This window comes from Erinaceus europaeus, chromosome 11 (genome assembly GCF_950295315.1).
Source record: "Erinaceus europaeus chromosome 11, mEriEur2.1, whole genome shotgun sequence".
NCBI lineage: Eukaryota > Metazoa > Chordata > Mammalia > Eulipotyphla > Erinaceidae > Erinaceus > Erinaceus europaeus.
Window position 1 is genome coordinate 27,169,246 of NC_080172.1, and position 19,566 is coordinate 27,188,811.

General features: G+C 37.7%; 1 long non-coding RNA gene across 1 annotated transcript in view; it reads left to right on the plus strand.

The window, feature by feature from the left end:
• The first annotated feature begins 219 nt into the window (after nt 1–219).
• LOC132541205 (uncharacterized) overlaps nt 220–19,566 on the plus strand; it is a 35,691-nt gene continuing 16,344 nt past the window's right edge. Inside the window, exon 1 of the long non-coding RNA XR_009552376.1 lies at nt 220–420. This is a non-coding gene — a long non-coding RNA (uncharacterized LOC132541205). The remainder of the gene's footprint in view (nt 421–19,566) is intronic.

The following is a 19,566-nucleotide window of genomic DNA, read 5'->3' on the forward strand; positions in this document are numbered from 1 at the left end:
AGAACATGCCCTGCATGCCCCAATGAGGCAGTTTATGACTCAGAGTCCTGCTACTGAGTCATTATCCTTATTTGGCTTTAGCTGATGTCTCAGCTCAACAACTTCAGCCCCTACATGGTCTTTTGCTGATTTTTACTTTCCATTTCTTTTCCTTCCACACCAATCTTTAAGTATCTTCTAGGATTTCCATGCATTATTTTTTTAAATTTTTATTATTTTTATTTATTGGATAGAGACAGCCATAAATCAAGAGGGAAGGGGGTGACAGAGAGGTAGCGAGACAGAGAGACACTTGCAGACCTGCTTTACCACTTGTGAAGCTTTCTCCTGGAGGTGGGGACCAAAGGTTGGAACCAGGATCCTCCTTCATGGTAGCATGAACGCTCAACCAGTTGCATCAACCCTCGACCAGAGTTCCAGGTATTAATAAATTAAGTACATTAGGGTTTCCCAGTAAATTTATCAGCACATAGTAGATGGTGAATATTTATTGTAAACTTACCTCACTTAAAGAACATTCTGATGTTTTAAGACAAGTTACCTTTTCTTTAAGCTGCCATATTTATGCTCAGGGAACTGATTAATCAAGGAGAGAAATGAATATTTTCATTTCACCTTAAAGTTATAGTTATTTTGATAACACCTGCCAGTCACTTGCTGCTCTCTGGAAAGTAGCAGTAGATAGTCTTTCTTTTCAGTGAAGTTAGGTCATCTTACAAATTCTCTAAAAGCTGAAAAATGAGTCTTCAAATAGTTGTAAGTAATTGTTTGTCTTTTAGTACAAGTTCCTGTATTATTTCATCATTTTTTATAGTTTATGAGGCTCCAGAGATATTATTAGGAAGAAAAGGCAGTCCTGCCTTTGACACTGTAATATTGCTGTACTCTGAATTTCAGATGCTCTCCTAGGCTCATTGACCAGGGTCTGCCCTTACAGAGACCCTTAATGACCCAGCTCTTCATCTCCCTCAGTCATTATACCCTCTAACTATACTTGAATCCTTCCTTGTTTAGAGTTTCAGTCACCTTTATTAAGTCCTAAGGCTATATATATTGCTTTGCACATTTAACATATAGCCAGATCTGCTATGTCTTGCATCAACCCTTGAAAAATTTATCAGTTTTATGTTCTTAGGTTGGAGAATACTGACAGTCATAAGAATGTGTTGATTTAACTTACTGTGACCTCTAATTTACTTTTTCAGTCACTGCAAGTAGGACAACTTTTTATTCGCTTATTGATTTATTTAGCAGTTGGTTTTCTAAATTTCTGATTGCTTCAATCCTTTAATCTCTTTGCATCAGCCCCTTATGTCAAATAGTTGTATCACTGTTTTACAAAAAGTACAGAGGTTCCTTACTTTACTGCTCACAAATACACTTTGCTATGTATTATTTTCCATGTTCCTTTCAGTATTAGAGCAGTGTGTCCCCAGTTCTCTTGTCAAGACTATTTCCAAACTCCCCCCCCAGGTCAAACCACTTATTATTTTCTTTTTTTTAATTAAAAAAAATTCTTTATTGGAGGATTAATGGTTTCCAGTCAACAGTAGAACAGTTTGTACATGCATAACATTTCCATATAACAATACAACCCCCACTAGGTCCTCCTTTGCCGTCATGTTCCAGGACCTGAATAATACCCCCTACTCCAGAGTCTTTTACTTTGGTGCACTGCACCAACTCCAGTTCAAGATCTGCTTAGTGTTTTCCCTTCTGGTCTTTTCAACTTCTGTCTATGAATGAGATCATCCCATATTTATCCTTTTGTTACTCACTTAACATGATTTCTTCAAGCTCCACCCAAGATGGGGCAAAGAAGGTGAATTCACCATTTTTAATAACTGAGTATTATTCCATTGTGTAAATATATGACAACTTATGCACTCATCCACTGTTGGAGACCTGGGTTGCTTCCAGGTTTTGACTATTACAATTGTGCTGCTATGAACATAGCTGTACACAAATCTTTTTGGATGGGTATGATTGGTTCCTTAGGATATATCCTCAGGAGAGGAATTGCAGGAACATAAGGTAGGTTCAATTCTAGCCTTCTGAGAGTTCTCCAGACCACTCTCCACAGGAGTTGTATCAATTGATGTTCCCACCAGCAGTGCAGGAGAGTTCCTTTGTCCTCACAACCTCTCTAGCTTGCTTCTACATTTTATTATATGTGACATTCTCACAGGAGTGAAGTGGTATCTCATTGTTGTTTTTATTTGCATTTCCCTGACAATCAATGACTTGGACCAGTGTTTCATGTGTTTGTTGGCCTTTTGGATCTCTTCTATGAAGAATATTCTTTTCATATCCTCTTCACATTTTTGGATGGGGTCATTTGTTTTATTGTTGCTGAGTTTGGTGAGTTCTTTATATGTCTTGGTTATTAACCTCTTGTCTGATGGAATGTAGAGAACTGCTCCCATTCTGTGGGAGGTCTCTCTGCATGGTGGTTTCTTTCACTGTGCAGAAACTTTTTAATTTGATGTAGTCCCATTGCTTTATTTTTTATCTAGTCGTCTTTGTAATTTGATCTATTTCATTGAAGATGTCTTTGAAATTTATATGGAAAGGAGTTCTGCCAATACTTTCCTCTAAGTATTGACAAAACTTATATTCCAAACTTTCTTCCCCCTGACTCCACTCACTTGTTATTTTCTTGATTTACAGTATCTTCAATCTTCCCATCTCTAAACTTTATTTCCTGAAATCTCCATTTTACAGTTGCCAGTTTTTTAAATATTAGAATGATTAACCATTATGTCTTTATAATTATGTAATTGAAGTCATTAGTTATTCAGCTTTAGTATTCACTGGCTACTACAGTTCCATGTTTAAACTCACTGACAATATTCTAGTTGCTAAAACCCAACAATAGTTTCTGGTTTTCTTTTCTATCAGTTTAGCTTTGCTTGCTGGTTTTTCATTAAAATTATTTTCCCTTTTCTACAACATCCCGAGAATCTCTTTTTTGAGAGATCTCTTTTTAGAGTGGAAAGTTGCAGAAGTTCACACTTCTGCAACTCTCCACTCTATGTCTGTGTTTATTTCCACCTTACATTTGCTTGAAGGCCCATATGAGTGAGACTCATCTTTTACAATCATGATTTATTAAGACACTATTATGATTGAAAACCAAAATAACATCTAAAGATAATAGCTTGGCAGTCAAGGGAAGCAATTTTAGTCTCACCTACCTTTCATATGTAGTTAAGTTTGCTCACTTTAGCTGCTACCTTATCTCAACAGGTTTCATACAAACCAGTGTTGTCTTTGCTAAAACAGCTCCCATGGATAGAAGGCTTTTCTTCCTTTTCACCAACTAAAATATCTATGAATGGGAAAAGTTACTCCTAGAAGCTACCAAAAGCTTTTACTCTAAATTCTAAGCAGATATAATAGGAAGTAACTGCTGTTGCTTTGAATGATCTCCTTGTTTATTGATGGGGAAAGCAAATATTCATTAATTTCCAGATAAAATATCCACACCAATTGCTCTGTATCTAACATGTCATAATGATCTCGACTTAGTGGTTTCCTATGTGAAAAAAAAAAATCTCTCATAACTAGCCTGTACCTGTATATTATTAGAACATTATGTCTAGGTATCCTTCCCTCCCTCTCTCCCTCTCTCTCTTCCTTCCTTCCTTCCTTCCTTCCTTTCTTCCTTCCTTCCTTCCTTCCTTCCTTTCTTCCTTCCTTCCTTCTTCCCTTCCTTCTTTCCTTCCTCCCTCCCTCTTTCTTTCTTTGTTTTTTCTTTGTTTCTTCCTTCCTTCCTTCATTTCTTTCTTTTTTTCTCTTTCTTTCTTTCTTTCCTGCCTTTCTTATTTTCGTCTTTATTTTCCTTTAATTTCTCTCTTTCTTTTTCTTTTGATAGAGACAGAGAGAAATTGAGAGGGAAGAGGGATCAGGAGGGAGAGAAACAGAAGCACATGCAGCACTACTCCACTGCTTGTAAAGCTTACCCACCTACTGGTGGGAACCTGGTGCTTGAACCTAGCACATGATAAAGTATGAGCTCTACAAAGGACGCCACATTTTGTCCCCTATAGTAATTCTTATACAACATATTTTTGTAGTAGAATTAAGTAATAGAACTTTATTTAGTAGAAGGCGCGGGCCGAGGTGCCCAGGGGTGGCGGCCATGATAGGCCACCGCGGCCCTGCCCCATGGCCCTGCCATGTCTGCTGTCCTGCTCGCAGTGACAGAGCAGTGTGGAGGGATCACGCGACCAGTGACCTGCGCCACACGGTGGAGAACCGGCTCCTGTGGGCTGGCCTCGGGCTCTTGAGTGTTGGCATCAGGCTCCTGCATGTTGGCATCGGGCTCTAGCGTGTTGGCATTGGGCTCCTGTGTGGTGGCATCGGGCTCCTGTGTGCTGGCGTCGGCCTCCTGTGGGCTGCGGGGCTGCGGGCGCAGTCCGCGGGGTTGTCCAGGAGCCGCAGGCTGGCTGGCTATTCCACCAGGTGGAAATGGCAGCTCCGCGCCTCGCCTCCCGCCCGCTGGCTCTTCTCCACTCTGCTGGCTGTTCTGAGTGCGCCCGAGCGAGTGGAAACCACAGAGTGGTCCAGAGATAAATGTTCCAGAAGCAGCAAAACAGTCTCGTGAAGAAAGAGCAGAGGCGTTTGGAGATCTCTTCACAAGCGGAAGAGAAGGCCATAGTACATAGGTAGCCAAATTGTCTTCACTTATCTGAGAGATGCGCAGGTCAGGTCCACGTGGCACCATTTGTTGTTAAAATTTGGATGGTCCAGCTGGCCGGGCTAGATTCACAGGAGGGTAACAGAGACTTGAAGACACTCGGCATTGCAGGGAAGCTGTATTTCTTTATTTAGGAACAACGATTCATAAACTAAATCAAACTAATAACCAAACAGAACACTGCTGCCTCCTTCCCCGCAGCGGCGCCAAGCACTCTCGAACTCTGTCACTCTGGAACTCTGTCAGGGTTCCTTGGGGCAGGGACAGGCGGGCCCATGAAACTAGCAGGACTGAACCAATTTTCTTGGCAGGGGGAGAGCTAGAACAACCCAATGTAAAGCATACAACATTGAGTTAACTTTGAAAAGTCCTTTTGTTAGGGTTTGCTGTACAGTACCCAGTATCTTGTATATAGCTGTGCTATTGGTTGCTTCTGATCTACTTGGTCTAGGCTTTTGAGAGAGTCTGCATATCAATTACACAGCCTATATATTAAAAAAATTCAGTTTGTGTTTTGAAAAACTTTGAGACACACAATTAATTTTCCCCCTCTCGTATTAATTAACAGGTGATTTATATGACTACATTTTACTAGGAGTGTACATAAACACCATTCCCACCACCAAAAGACTGTGACCTATCCCTCCCACCCACTCCCACCCCACATTTGGCAATTCTAGGTGTTTTCATGTTCCAGATAAATGATTGTAGTGTTTGTTCTATTCTCTTAAAGAAGCTTGGTGGAACTTTGATGGGTATTGCATTAAATTTGTATATGGCTCTGGGGAGAATATTCATTTTGATGATATTTATTTTTCCAATCCATGAGCATGGGATATCTTTCCATTTCTTGGTGTCAGTTTCAATTTCCTTGAGTCGAGCGACTCATAGTTTTCAGCATACAATCTTTCACTTCTTTGGTCAACTTTATTCCTAGGTATTTGATTGATTTTGCTGAAACAGTAAATGGGAGTGATTTCTGGATGTCTTCTTCTTCAGATTTAGTGTTTGCATAAAGAAATGCCACTGATTTTTGTACATTGATTTTGTAGCCTGATACCTTGCTATATTGCCTAATAAATTCCAGTAGTTTTCTGCTGGATTCTTTAGGTCTTTCTATGTATACTATCATATCATCTGCAAATAGTGAGAGCTTGACTTCTTCCCTTCCAATCTGTATTCCTTTGATTTCTTTCTCTTGCCTGATTGCTATGGCAAGAACTTCCAATACTATGTTGAAGAGTAACTGTGACAGTGGACAGCCCTGTCTAGTCCCTGATCAGAGGGGGGATGCTTTCAGCTTCTGTCCATTGAGTATGATGTTGGCTGTAGGTTTTCTATATATGGACTCCACTATCTTGAGGAATTTACCATCTATTCCCATTTTTTGTAGAGTTCTGAGCATGAATGAGTGTTGGATTTTGTCAAAGGCTTTCTCTGCATCTATTGAGATAATCATGTGGTTTTTGGCTTTGCTTTGATTGATGTGGTGAATGACATTGATTGACTTATGGATGTTGAACCAGCCTTGCATTCCTGGGATGAATCCCACTTGGTCGTGATGAACAATCTTTTTGATGTGCTGCTGTATCCAGTTGTTTAATATTTTGTAATCTATGTTCATCAGAGATATTGGTCTGTAGTTTTCCTTTTTTGTTGTATCCCTATTAGCTTTTGGTATCAGGGTGATGTTGGCTTCACAGAATGTGGAAGGGAGTATTCCTGTTTCTTCAATCTTATGGAAAAGCATAAGAAGTATGGGTACTAACTGTTTCCTAAAAGTTTTGTAGAATTCGTTTGTGAAGCCGTTCAGTCCAGGACTTTTGTTGTTGGGGAGGTTCTTAATAACGGTTTCAATTTCTTTGTCTATGATTGGTGCATTTCGATTTTGTAGTTCTTCTTGGTTCAGTTTTGGAAGGGCATATGCTTCTAGGAATTGTTCCATTTCTTCCAGATTCTCTAGCTTGGTCGTGTATAGTTCTTTATAGAAGTTTCGCAGGATTCTCTGGATTTCTGTTGTGTCAGCTGTGATATCTCCTCCATCGTTTATGATTCTATTAATTTGAGTCTTCTCTGTTTTTTGTTTGGTGTGTCTGGCTAGGGGTTTGTCAATTTTGTTTAATCTTTCAAAGAACCAACATTTGGCTTCCTTGATCTTTTGTATGGTTCTTTTATTTTCGATGTTGTTTATTTCTGCTGTAACTTTAGTCATTTCTGTCCTTCTGGATGCTTTAGGGTTCCTTTGTTCCTCTTCCTCTAAGTCCTTGAAGTGTGCAGTATGGTCGTTCATTTGAGCTTCTTGGTGTTTAATATGTGATTGTATGGCTCTAAGTTTCCCTCTCAGTACTGCTTTAGCTGTGTCCCAAATATTTTGATAGGTTGTGTCTTCATTTTCATTTGTTTCCAGGAACATTTGAATTTCCTGCTTGAGTGAGTCTCCGACCCAGTGGTTCTTAAGGAGTATGTTGTTTAGTTTCCAAATTCTGTGACTTTTAATAATTGTCTGTTTGTTGTTAAATGTTAGTCTTACTCCACTGTGATCTGTGAAGATACCTGGGATGATTTCAATGCTCTTGAATTTATTTATGCTGTCTTGTGGCCTAACAGGTGGTCTATCCTTGAGTATGTGTTATGTGGATTTGAAAAGAAGGTGTATTCCAGTTTTTTGGTGTGAAGGACTCTGAAAATGTCCAAGATGTCTAGTCTGTCAATCTCTTCATTCAATTCTCTTGTATCTTTGTTGGTTCACTGCTTTGTTGATTTGTCTAAGTGTGAGAGTGTGGTATTGAAGTCTCCCACTATTATTGTATTACTATTGATGTATTTTTGAAATTCTTTCAGTAAGTGCTTGACATATTTAGATGGTCCCTCATTGGGTGCATAAATGTTAATAATTGTTAAGTCTTCTTGGCTGATTTATCCTCTAATCATTATGTAATGTCCTTGCCTATCTTTTATTACTTTATTTAATTTAAAATCTATCATGTCTGAGATAAGAATGGCTGTTCCTGCTCTTTTTTCTGGTCCGTTAGCCTATATGATAGTTTTCCGTCCTTTCACTTTAAGTCTGTGTTTATCTTGTTGTGACAGGTGGGATTCTTGCAAGCAGCATATGGTTGGGTCATGTTTTCTGATCCATCCCCCACCCTGTGCCTTTTGATGGGTGAATTTAAGCCATTGACATTTATTCATATTATGGATTTAATGTATTGTAGTGCCATTGTTCAAAAAAAATTTTTTTTGTTTGTTCTTATATTTTGCAAGTAGTATAGTGATATTCTTGTCTATAAGAGGACTTTTAGAACCTCTTTCAGGGCTGGTTTGGTGATGGTTGCCTCCTTTAACTGTTGTTTGTCTAAGAAGATTTTGATCCTTCCATCTAGTTTGAATGAAAGTCTAGCAGGATATATTATCCTTGGTTGAAACCCTTTTTCACTCAGGGCTCGATAGATATCTTGCCATTCTCTTCTGGCTTTTAGAGTTTTAGTGTAGAAGTCTGCAGATAATCTTATGGGTTTTCCCTTGTATGTGACTTTTTGTTTCTCTCTTGCAAGTATTGATCCTGAAGCAAGTATTGAAGCAGTTTAATCACTAGCAGTTAGCCAAACAATTTCTCCAGTCCGTGAAAAAATAGTAACCAAATCCCAGTGAAGAAGAAAGAGAAAAGAAAGAAGGGATAGCAAGAATAGACAGTTATGCAAATCTACTATCCACTGTATATTCTAGGGGTAACAAGAAGGGAAAGGGAAGCAGAGCAGAGATACACACATAGAGAGTCCACTCTGAGTCAGATTTCTTCCCCAAAATAATTCACAAATTCAGAAAGGCAAAGAAGAAGGAAATAAGAAGTGTATGACAAGATTAAAAAAAAAGAAAAAAGAGACAAGAGAGAGAAAAGAGAAAAGATAAGAAAAAGAGCTGTAATTAAAGAGCAGTGAAAGGAAAGTTTGCTTTTTTTTTTGATTATTTTTAATTTAATTTAATTTTTTTAATTAGCTAGGAGGAGGAGGGAGGGGAGAGTCTGTAGAGGAGGTAGGAGTAATGAGACAAGTTCCTCCCTTAATAGATAAGATGCCCACTACCCTAGCAATGAAAGATACCCTAAGAGTTAATTCTGATCAACCTAAACGGGGGAAGATATATGCCTTTATATAATATTAATAATAAAATAGAGCAGGGTAAAAAAAAAAAAAACCTTTCCCAGATTACCTCAAACCTCGTGATCAGAGGCAGCTGATTGTTAAGAAAGAGAAAAAAAAAAAAAACCTCAGCACTAGACAAGGATAGCTGAAATAGACAGTTATGCAAATCTACTATCCACTGTATATTCTAGGGGTGGCTAAAGGAGGAAGGGAATTTGAGCAGAGATACTTGCTGTGAGAGTCTACTCTGAATCAGAATTCTTCCCAAAAATAATTCCCAAATGTGTATCAGTGAATTCAAAAAAGCACACTGTTTGGTGGTGTGGGGGATGGGGCCTGTGGCTTTGGAAGCTGTAGGATTAGGGAAGAAAGGATGACAAGAATGAGAAAAAGAAAAAAAAAGAAAGAGAGAGAAAAAGATAAGAAAAAGAACAGTCATAAAAGAGTGGTGAAAGGAAAGAGTTTATTAATTTATTTATTTTTAATTATTTAATTAGCTATGCGGGGTGAGTTGGGGGGGGCTGGCTACTTAGAAAGAAAAAAGGCCAGAAGTTTCAGAAGGGTATAGACTTAGAATGAATGATACTCCCTGGTGGGACAGGAATCTTGGTAAAGCAGGAAGCTCAGCAGGGGAGCCTGCTAGGAGCTGGTCCCCTGGGACTGGTTATGGGAGGGGGGAAGGGAGAGGAGGTGTGCTTAATAATTTTAAAAGAAAAAAAATTTTCCCCTTTTTTTCTACTCTGTTTTTTAACCCAAATTAAGTTATAGTCACCTCCTTGGTGTCACAGCTAGGACCCCTTATTGACTGGCCTACTAAAGGCATAAAATCCTACCGTTTCCAGAAGATGTGGTCAGAGCTCAAGCCACTAGCAGCTTCTCAGTCAGCCATCTTCTGGGAAAATTTATGTTCTCTTAATTGGAGTTTGTGCTACTTTTGGTCCACACAGCTTTTTCTATCGATCTTAGCCTGAGCTATGGGGTATTTGCAGGGCCCTTTCTGACTTCTGTTCTTGAGAATGAAGTCAGGAACCTTCTATATCATCCTCTTGTTCCTAGAACCAATAAAATCCTATTTAATATACAAAAACTAGTTGCTTAAAATATTCAGTAGTCTCTAGCTAAATTAAGGAAAACTATATATATATATATGATTTATTATAAAGTATTCCTGAATGATTTGCTTTTCTTATTGTACTTTTAGCAACTATTAAGATTAGTTTTTAAGGGAACTGTATCTTACCACAGAATAGTTAAAAAAATTAGAATATTTCCTATCAATATATTTATACTATTCATAATAACTCAGAAAGAAACAATGATAGAAGAATAGCATCACTGATTCTGAAGAATCTGTAGTGTGGTTTATTTTGTTGTATTGCACAGTTACATGTGTGTGATTTCACTGCTTTTGGAAATTTGTTCATTCAGATAGATAAAGAGAGATACAAAAGAGAGAGGGGAAGACAGATAAAGAAAAGGAGAGGTAGGATAGTATCAGAAATAAAATCTGGGCCATGTGCATGATAAACCACATGTTTTACCCAGTGTTCTGCCTAGTGAGATAGCTTTTTGGCCTCATACTTATTTCATATTATTTTGCTGCATATTATTAATAAAAGTCACAACAATAAGATTTCGTAGTCTGGCTTCTTTAATCTTTACATGGTAAAAATATTTGCAGAAATAATAAAACTACATCTATGGAAAAGATTGGTAAGTTTTGAAAAACATGTAAATGTTGTGCTCTTTTTAAACCTCTAATGTTTCAATACTATGTCTTTCTTATTATCCTAATATCTTATGACTATAACTTGGATTCCCAAAACAGTTTGGCGTAGGAATAGGGAAAAGCCACTGTCTCACTGTACATCTAGTTGTTGGCCTTGTACCCTACATACAAGATATAATTTTTTAAGTAAGTCACTTTTAAAAACATATTTATTTTAGTGTGTAAATTTTTCCTGTGTGATTTTAGTGTATGTGTACTAGACTTGAAAAAATCTCTGCAGCATAAAAGTCATTAAAACTATTTGTTCCTTATAGGAAAATAGTGTGAATATATGACTAGACGGTTGTTCCAGTCTTTAAATTGTCTAAATATATAGAGAGGGGAAAATTAGAAAATTGTTTTCAATGTGGATTTCATTGTAATCATGATCAAACACAGAAGATTGGGTAACACTTCACTCTGTTCATAGAACATGTGAGCCTCTGGCCAGAACCTGTAAACACACAGTATTAACAGGCTACTCTGCTGTTCTACATTCTGATAGGGTTTTACCAGAAGTTGGTTTGTATGATTACTGCAGAGTATTTCCAAACTATTTGTGTCAATTATTACTATAATTATGTGATGTACTTGATGATCTGTGAGCTAATGTAGTGAGAGTGTGAAAAGATAGTTGTTTCTACGTTAACTAATTAGAATTCTCTGGAAAAGCTAGATAAAGGTAAATTGCTAAAAAAAAAACAACTTTTTTTTTTGTCAAATTAGGTGTGTGAAAGCCAAATATAAACAACTGGAGGAAGGTTTTTTTAAAATATAGAGATTTGGTTTTGATTGTAACTAATATTCTTGCCTAACAAACACCAAGCAGGCATTGCATTTTAATTTTTGTAAGATGCTGAAAGATGGAAAATTGGAATATGCAATCAGCAGGTTTGTTCAATAGGTAAGAAAGAGCTTGTCATACATAAGACACTAGGTGAGTGTGTTTTGCTTTTTCACATTAAATGATATATCTAAACTTATGTACATTTCTTATGATCTATGTAAATTATAAAGTTTTGGTATTAGGTGATGAACTATTCTTTTGGATAACATAAAGCCTATTTCAAGTTTTTTTTTATTAGTGATTTAAGAACGATCAAAAAGATTGTGGGGTAAGACGGGTACAATTCCACACAATTCCCACCACCAGAGTTTCACATCTCATCCTCTCCATTGGAAGTTTCCCTATTCTTTATCCCTCTGGGAGTATGAACCAAACATCTTTTTGGGGAGCAGAAGGTGGGAGGTCTGGTTTCTGTAACTGTTTCTCTGCTAGACATGAATGTTGATAAGTTGATCCATACTCCCAGGCTATTCTTATCTTTCCCTAGTGGGGCAGGGGTCTGGGGAAGTGGGGTTCCAGAACTCATTGGTGAGGTCATCTGCCCAGGGAATTCAGGTTGGTGTTGTGGCAGCATCTGCAACTTGGTGGCTGAAAAGCATTAAGATGTAAAGCAGGACAAATTTTTTAATAATCAGGAACCTAAAGGTAAGAGTATAACAGATGAAATTTGGGGTCTTCATGTTGAAAGAAGCTACAAGTCTATTTTAGGTGTATTCCAAGGGGCACATGGTTTGACTTTACTAATTTTTACCTGAGCCTTATAGCTAACATGCAGGTGGACTGAAAGTATTGCCTAGGAAGATGGTCTCAAAGTGGGGAACAGTACTAGAAAGCTGGATCAGGGAAGAGAGTAGCTCCCAAATATGCAGAAATTATATAAATATCACTAACTGTTAACCCCATTGACCTGACCTAGGACCCATATCTAGCCATACTTAGCACCAGACGCTGTGTAACCTCTGCATACTTGCCAGTCTGAGCTCACATTCCATGGTCATATCTAGGACATTCTAGGCTGCACTCTATTCCAAGCAATATAACTGTCTTTTTGATGTTTGTTTTATTTTAGAAATTCTCACATCCCCACAGTTGGAATCTGTTCTTTTGCTTGAATACCTTTAGCATACTGCATATACTATATATACACATACTCTTCAAAGCTTAACTTTATTGCTTTCCTAGCATTTTTCCCTACCATTCATCCATAAATTCAAAGCTACAACTGTATTTAACTTTGCCAAGTCCTAGACTTAGGTTTCAAGCTCTGATCACACTGTTTAAAATCAGCCTACTACCCACTTGAGTTATGTACTTTGTCCACTTAAAAAAAAGTCTTCTTCAAATACCTTAGTTCAAACGCAGGCCTCTGTGTAATTATCTCAGCAGGGATCATGCTTATTCTCACAGGAGTACTTTGCTTTAACATCGCTCACATTGCAAGATTAATTTTTATGCACCATTTGTCTCAGCCAGCTTCTAAGTTACTTGAAGGGGCAAGAAACCCTGTATTGAGTATATGCCTGTATTCTCCAAAATCCTAGCAAAGATTTGGTACTCAGTGAATGTGAAAAATTAAGTAACAAGGAGATCAAATGTGTTTCAAATTGCACTAACAGAGAAATCTTCAGAGAAGGAGGAATTCCTTGTGAAAACCCTTGTCTTTCACCTTAACTCACCATACTTTTTGTTTCTTTTACCACTTTTGAATTTATTGTCTCAACTTCTAGTCCCCTCTTTAATCTTAAACACACGATAATTCAAATTCAATACCTCAAAATTTATGGAAGATGTTTAAGATGATGGTAAGCAACTAATGAGTACTACAAAGAAACTATCAGATGACAGAATGGACCAGTCGAAAGACTCCCTTTCACCCTGATATTGTGTGAGTTACCTTTAGCAGCATTAGTCAACCTATACATTTATAGTGCCCTTAACATTTCACCACATGGATTATCATCCGTTCGTTTCTGCAACCAAGATTTTCTTATGGGGTCTATCTGTTGTCCACTATTGAGGATTAAGAAGAGCTAATGGGGGAAATCCCCACTTGCCATTCTCTCTACTTCTTCACAAGCCATAGTCAAGGGGATTTAGCACTACAGAACTGGGAGCTTGTATTGATAGGGGTTGTTTACATATCTCCACGTATTACTCTTTTGCCTCAAACTGTCAGAATAAAAATATGCATATACTGGAAAATATATGTGTGTGTGTTTGTGTTTCATTCATTGTCACCACACTCTGCATGACATAGAGAGGACAATCTACTTCTCTGTGTATAAAGGAAATAATAGTCATAATAGTCGTAACAAGAAGAAAGCAGAGACAGAGCCCCCCCCCCCAATGAGTCGAATTTCAGTGTTGAATGTTATCAGAGGAATTCCAGTTAGCTTGCAGAGCATCAGGACCTCATTGCATTATTGCCACTGCTCAATTCATTTTCCTCTGTTTTCTTATCTAATTACAAAGCTACTAGATGTGACTTAGATTGAGCGGTTTTCTAGGAATAGTTGGGGTGGAGGGAAAGCAGGATCTTAAGGCCTCATGTTGAATGCTAATCTTTGTCATAGGTATTGGCAGGAACTCAATGGCTTTCTTTCTTCTTTTCTTTCTTTCTTTCTTTCTTTTCTTTTCTTTTTCCTTCCTTCAGACACTTTTCCAACACAGTGAAAAAATCCAGTTGAGGGTATGTGGGCTAAAAGGACAATTATATCTTTCAACCACACAGAATTGCATTTCACTCCAAAATCTTATCAAATCAAATAAAAAATATATATATGCACATGTATGTATATAATATACATAATATTTGAAACAGAAGTTGGCATTGGCTTTAGCTGTTGGGTGAAAGCATATAACCATCTCCCTTAAGTTTAGTTTTCACTGGTATCTATGACCTGCAGTTAGATGTGACTAATTCAAATTTATGTCCTTGAATTAGAGAGTGCAGTACTCCAATCAATAAAATTATTTGACAAAATTTGGCCATCTGATTTAATGCACCAAAAAATGAATAACATGGAAGACAGAAATTAATATATATTCATAACAAAATTACCTCTTGGCTCAATGACAGCAGTGACTAAAATAATTTTGGACTGGAGAAATTCAGGTTAGAGTTGAGGACCTTATCCCAGTTACACAATTACCTTATGGCCTGAAGGGACCTGTGTAACTGCCCTAAGCAGTTCCTTTACTTTCAAGTATTCCAGAGCTTTATACAATTCATTCATTTCCCTTCCAAAATTATATGCATAGATGATAATCCAGGGAAACTGGAGTGTTCCAGATGCCCTATTATTGATATCCAATATACCATATTTCATTTATAAAGTAATGCTTTTTGTTCCTCAGACTCTCAGCAAGACAGTAAAACAAATGTGACTACACTTTATAATAGCTGACAAATCTCTCCTTGTTCCCTTTTAGTATTCATCATGGTGTCATTAATCAGTGCTGAACTCCTGATAATAAATCTTGATATTCCCAAGAATGTAAAAATGCATTATTCCTTTGTTGTCCAATGTTCTGTATGCTACACACTTTGTTAAAAAACAACTAGAAGGTTCTTAAAAAGGTTTTTCTTCTAAATTCAGCTGTTCAATTACTTCACTTTTGAGACCATCGAAATTACCTTGGGATCTCATTAGGAACTGTGAAGATTGCTTTGTCATTTGTCTATTGTCCCTGAAAGGAAAATAAAATTCCTTCCTTTTGATTCTGAACCTGTATTCTAGGACTGCTTGTTTTCTAAATCTACATACTGCAGATATACATATTTGCCTGTTCTAGTTACCATTACAGATGACAGAGACAGAAAAAGAGAAAAAAAAATGGCCATTTGATCCACTTCCTGATGGGAACATTATCCATCTGTTCTTAATAGACTGTAATCAACACTATTTATTTTAAATTTTTTTTTTCTGAAAAGAAATTGACAAAGACAAAATAAAAAAAAAAATCAGTTAGCATTTGAGAAAAATAGCTTCCTCATCATGAATCTTTACTACATCACATTTATTCCATGTCACAGATCACATCGTGAAAGCAATATCAACAGATTAAAATAATATGCGTACAATCTGCAATCAAAACAGGAACAGTTGGCATTTGATGCCTGACACTCATATTTTCCAAATGTATTTTTAAAATCATGTAGTTGCAATAACTACTTACTAAGAAAAGTAGATGGGTTTAGAAAATATAGTGAAGACTTAATTTTCTCTTGTATTACACCTCAGATCTTTTTCACAGAACTACATTCTACTCTCCTAGCTGCTTTATTCCCATCATTTTCTAGTGTTGTAAAATGAAATCGTTTAAGCATTTGAGTTTCTTTTTTCTTCTAATATTGGCCCAATATAGTTATAGCATATTTGGGAGAAATTAATGTTCAGTTCTTATATTTGTGATCATAAACATATTGGTTTTTTAAGAATATTTTTACATTATCTTTATTTATTTAATAAACATAGCCAGAAATCAAGAGGGAAGAGGGTGATAGAGAGAGACAGACACAGTGACATCTGCAACACTGTTTTACCACTTGAAAATCTTTTCCCTTGCAGGTGGGGGGTAGGGGATCAAACCTGGGTGCTTGAGCATTGTTACATTTGCACTCAACCAGATGCATCAACATCTGGCCCCATAGATATATTGTTAACTGATATGTCATGTGTATTCTATTCATATACTCTATCCACCTTTCCACTATTGTATATTTTTATTGTCATTTAAAATAGCCTCATTTTTAAATTTTCTCACTGATTATCACGTTTTTTTTTTTTTTTTTTACAAACTATGGCCCTGTGAAATATCATTAGTGCCTTTTCACATGACAAGTTTTATCAGATATTTTTTTCCTCTCTCTTTTTTTAAAAACAATATATTGTGGGCATAATAGCTTAAGTATAGTCTTTTTGAAAAGTAATTGACTTTATTTTTTAATTTAATGCATTATTTATTTTGAGTAGAAACAGAGAGAAACTAAGAGAGAAGGTAAAAACAGAGAGATGCCAGCAGCCCTGCTTCACTATTTGTGAAGCTTATCCTCGCCATTGGGGACCAAGCAAAGGCTTGAATCCAGGTCCTTATGCATTGTAACATGTTCCCTGAACCAGATGTGCCACCACCTGGCCCTGGTTTAAGTATAGTCTTTAACACATTGGCACATCTTTTATTGACTGATTATTGATTGATGTCTAGGAGCCAAAGACCCCAATGTCCTTTCATCTTGTTTCTTTCTTCTTCTTTTTCAAAAATATATTTTTATTTCTTTTTATTATTTTATAGAGACAGTGAGAAATTAAGAGAGGGGAGGAGATAGAGAGGAAGAGAGACAGAGAAACATTTGCAGCCCTGCTTCACCACTTATGAAATTTTCCCCTCTTTCGGTGGGGAACAGGGGCTTGAATCTGGGTCTCTGTGCATTGTAATAAGTGCTCTTAACTAGGTATGCCAATGCCTGGCTCCTCATATTATCTCATTCCATCCCAGATTGCTTTGGTGCAGTAGACCACACAAGTTTCAGATCCCTCCTTTTTTTAATGCATAAGAAATTTGAATTGAAGTTCTCATGAGCTCATGATACACAGACTCTCTTGTGCTGCACAATACCACTGTGAATCTTTATTTCAACTATAATTATGCTAAGTCCTCTAGTATACAGTATTTACTTATTCTAAACTGTACTAGTTGTTCTCAGGTCTTAAGCATAATTGTCATTTAAGGGTTGTGGTAGATAGTCTATATACCTCTGTGTCCTTTAAAACTTAGAAAATAATAAAAAATAAAAAATAGAGATAATTTTAGTAAGAGAAAGAGTAAAGTAATATCATTAAAAATAAATATCTCCAACAAATCTCCATGGTTCCAAGCTAAGATCTAAGGGTAGTCTAGAACCGATAGCTTTACAAGGAAGAAAGAAGGGGAGTCTATTAAAGATAGCTTTACAAGGAAGGAAGAAGGGGAGTCTATTCAAGTGACATATATTCCACTTTCTCCAAGTAGGAGACGGCCAGTAAAATATAAGTCTGAAGAGTTTTACTCAGACTCAAATACAAGTTGTCTCTTGAGATCTGAGCCTGATCCACTCTAAGGGTGGATCCAGTGGCAGTGATGGTCTACTACTTCAAAATCAAGTTTTCTCTAGGAGCTTTCTTCATTTTATTTTTATTACTTTTTTATTTAAGAAAGGATTATTTAACAAAACCATAGAGTAGGAGGGGTACAATTCCACACAATTCCCACCACCCAATCTCCATATTCCACCCCCTCCCCTGATAGCTTTCCCATTCTCCATCCCTCTGGGAACATGGAACCAGGGTCATTGTGGGTTGCAGAAGGTAGAAGGTCTGGCTTCTGTAATTGCTTCCCCGCTGAACATGGGCATTGACTGGTCGGTCCATACTCCCAGTCTGCCTCTCTCTTTCCCTAGTAGGGTGTGTCTTTGGGGAAGCTGAGCTCCAGGACACATTGGTGGGGTCTTCAGTCTAGGGAAGCCTGGCCGGCATCCTGATGACATCTGGAACCTGGTGACTGAAAAGAGAGTTAACATACAAAGCCAAACAAATTGTTGAGCAATCATGGACCCAAAGCTTGGAATAGTGGAGAGGAAGTGTTAGGGGGGTACTCACTGCAAACTCTAGTGTACTTCTGCTTTCAGGTATATATTTTGCAGTAGTTTAAGGATACGTGTGAACATATGCTCTCTCTCACGGAAACTGGTGTATATCTAGGTTTTGGGACTTTGTTAGAAAGTGAACCACCTGAGATGAAATTAGAGTATACTATGAAAGGAAAGGTCTTACCTGAGTAATGAAGTTGAAGGGTTGTCATTCCACACGTGAAGTCTCTGGACACAGTCTGAAGTGAAGCATGTTGAGGTGGCAATCGTTGTGTTGGTTAGGTTGTGATCGGCGGATGCAATATTATTTGGTTTGGATTGGGAGATGCATACAGGAAAGTTGGCCCTATCCAAGGGTTCCAGGACTGGGGGAAGTAGGGGCTCTATAGTGGAGATGTGAGGTTCCTGCTGTCTTAGGGTTCAAAAAGAAAATCGATAGTTAATGTTATCATCACATTATTTGGTAATTGGGTTAACTTTGAAAAGTCCTTTTGTTATGGTTTGTTGTATAGTACCCAGTATCTTGTATATAGCTGTGCTATTGGTTGCTTCTGATCTACTTGGTCTAGGCTTTTGAGAGAGTCTGCATATCAATTACACAGCCTATATATTAAAAAGATTCAGTTTGTGTTTTGAAAAACTTCGAGACACACAATTAATTTTCCCCCTCTCGTATTAATTAACTAGTGATTTATATGACTACATTTTACTAGGAGTGTACATAAACACCATTCCCACCACCAAAAGACTGTGACCCATCCCTCCCACCCACTCCCACCCACCACTGGCCCAGGAAGCTGCATGTCTATCCCTCACTACAGGGTTTTTACTTTGGTGCCCTATTTACAATTTGGTGAGGTCCTGCTTTTAGTTTCCCTTTCAGATCTTCTTACTCAACTTCTGTTGATGGGTACAAGCTTCATTTTATTTTTTAAGAGTTGACATGTGGGGGGCAGAAGGTAGTGCAGTGGGTTTAGCACACATGGCACAAAGCACAAGGACCAGCATATGGATACTGGTTCCATCTCTTGGCTCCCCACCTGCAGGGGAGTCACTTCAAGGACTGTGAAGCAGGTATGCATATGTCTATCGTTCTCTGTTGTTAATGTTTCGGGGGCTCCAGCAGGCCGAGCTAGCGTCGCGGTGGTAGAGAGAGACTCAGGGACACATGGCTGGGCTGAGAAGCTGCAGTTTAATCTTTATTCATGAATGGGAAAGTCACCACACCATGTGCTTTTCCATGTTTCTTCCTCCACTGGTGCTGCTGGAACTCTGGAAGTCCTTAGCATACGGGGCGGGGAGAAAGCGGGGCGTGAAACTAGCAAGGACCAAACCATATTTCTCAGAGGTAGGGGGAAGGGGACCAAACCAACACGAAGAATACCAACATATTCCCCCTTTTCTTTTTAACTAAATGACCATAGTATCAGGGGTGTGGTGTGAACAGAAACCTATATCGTACAGGCATTTTCAAAAAAA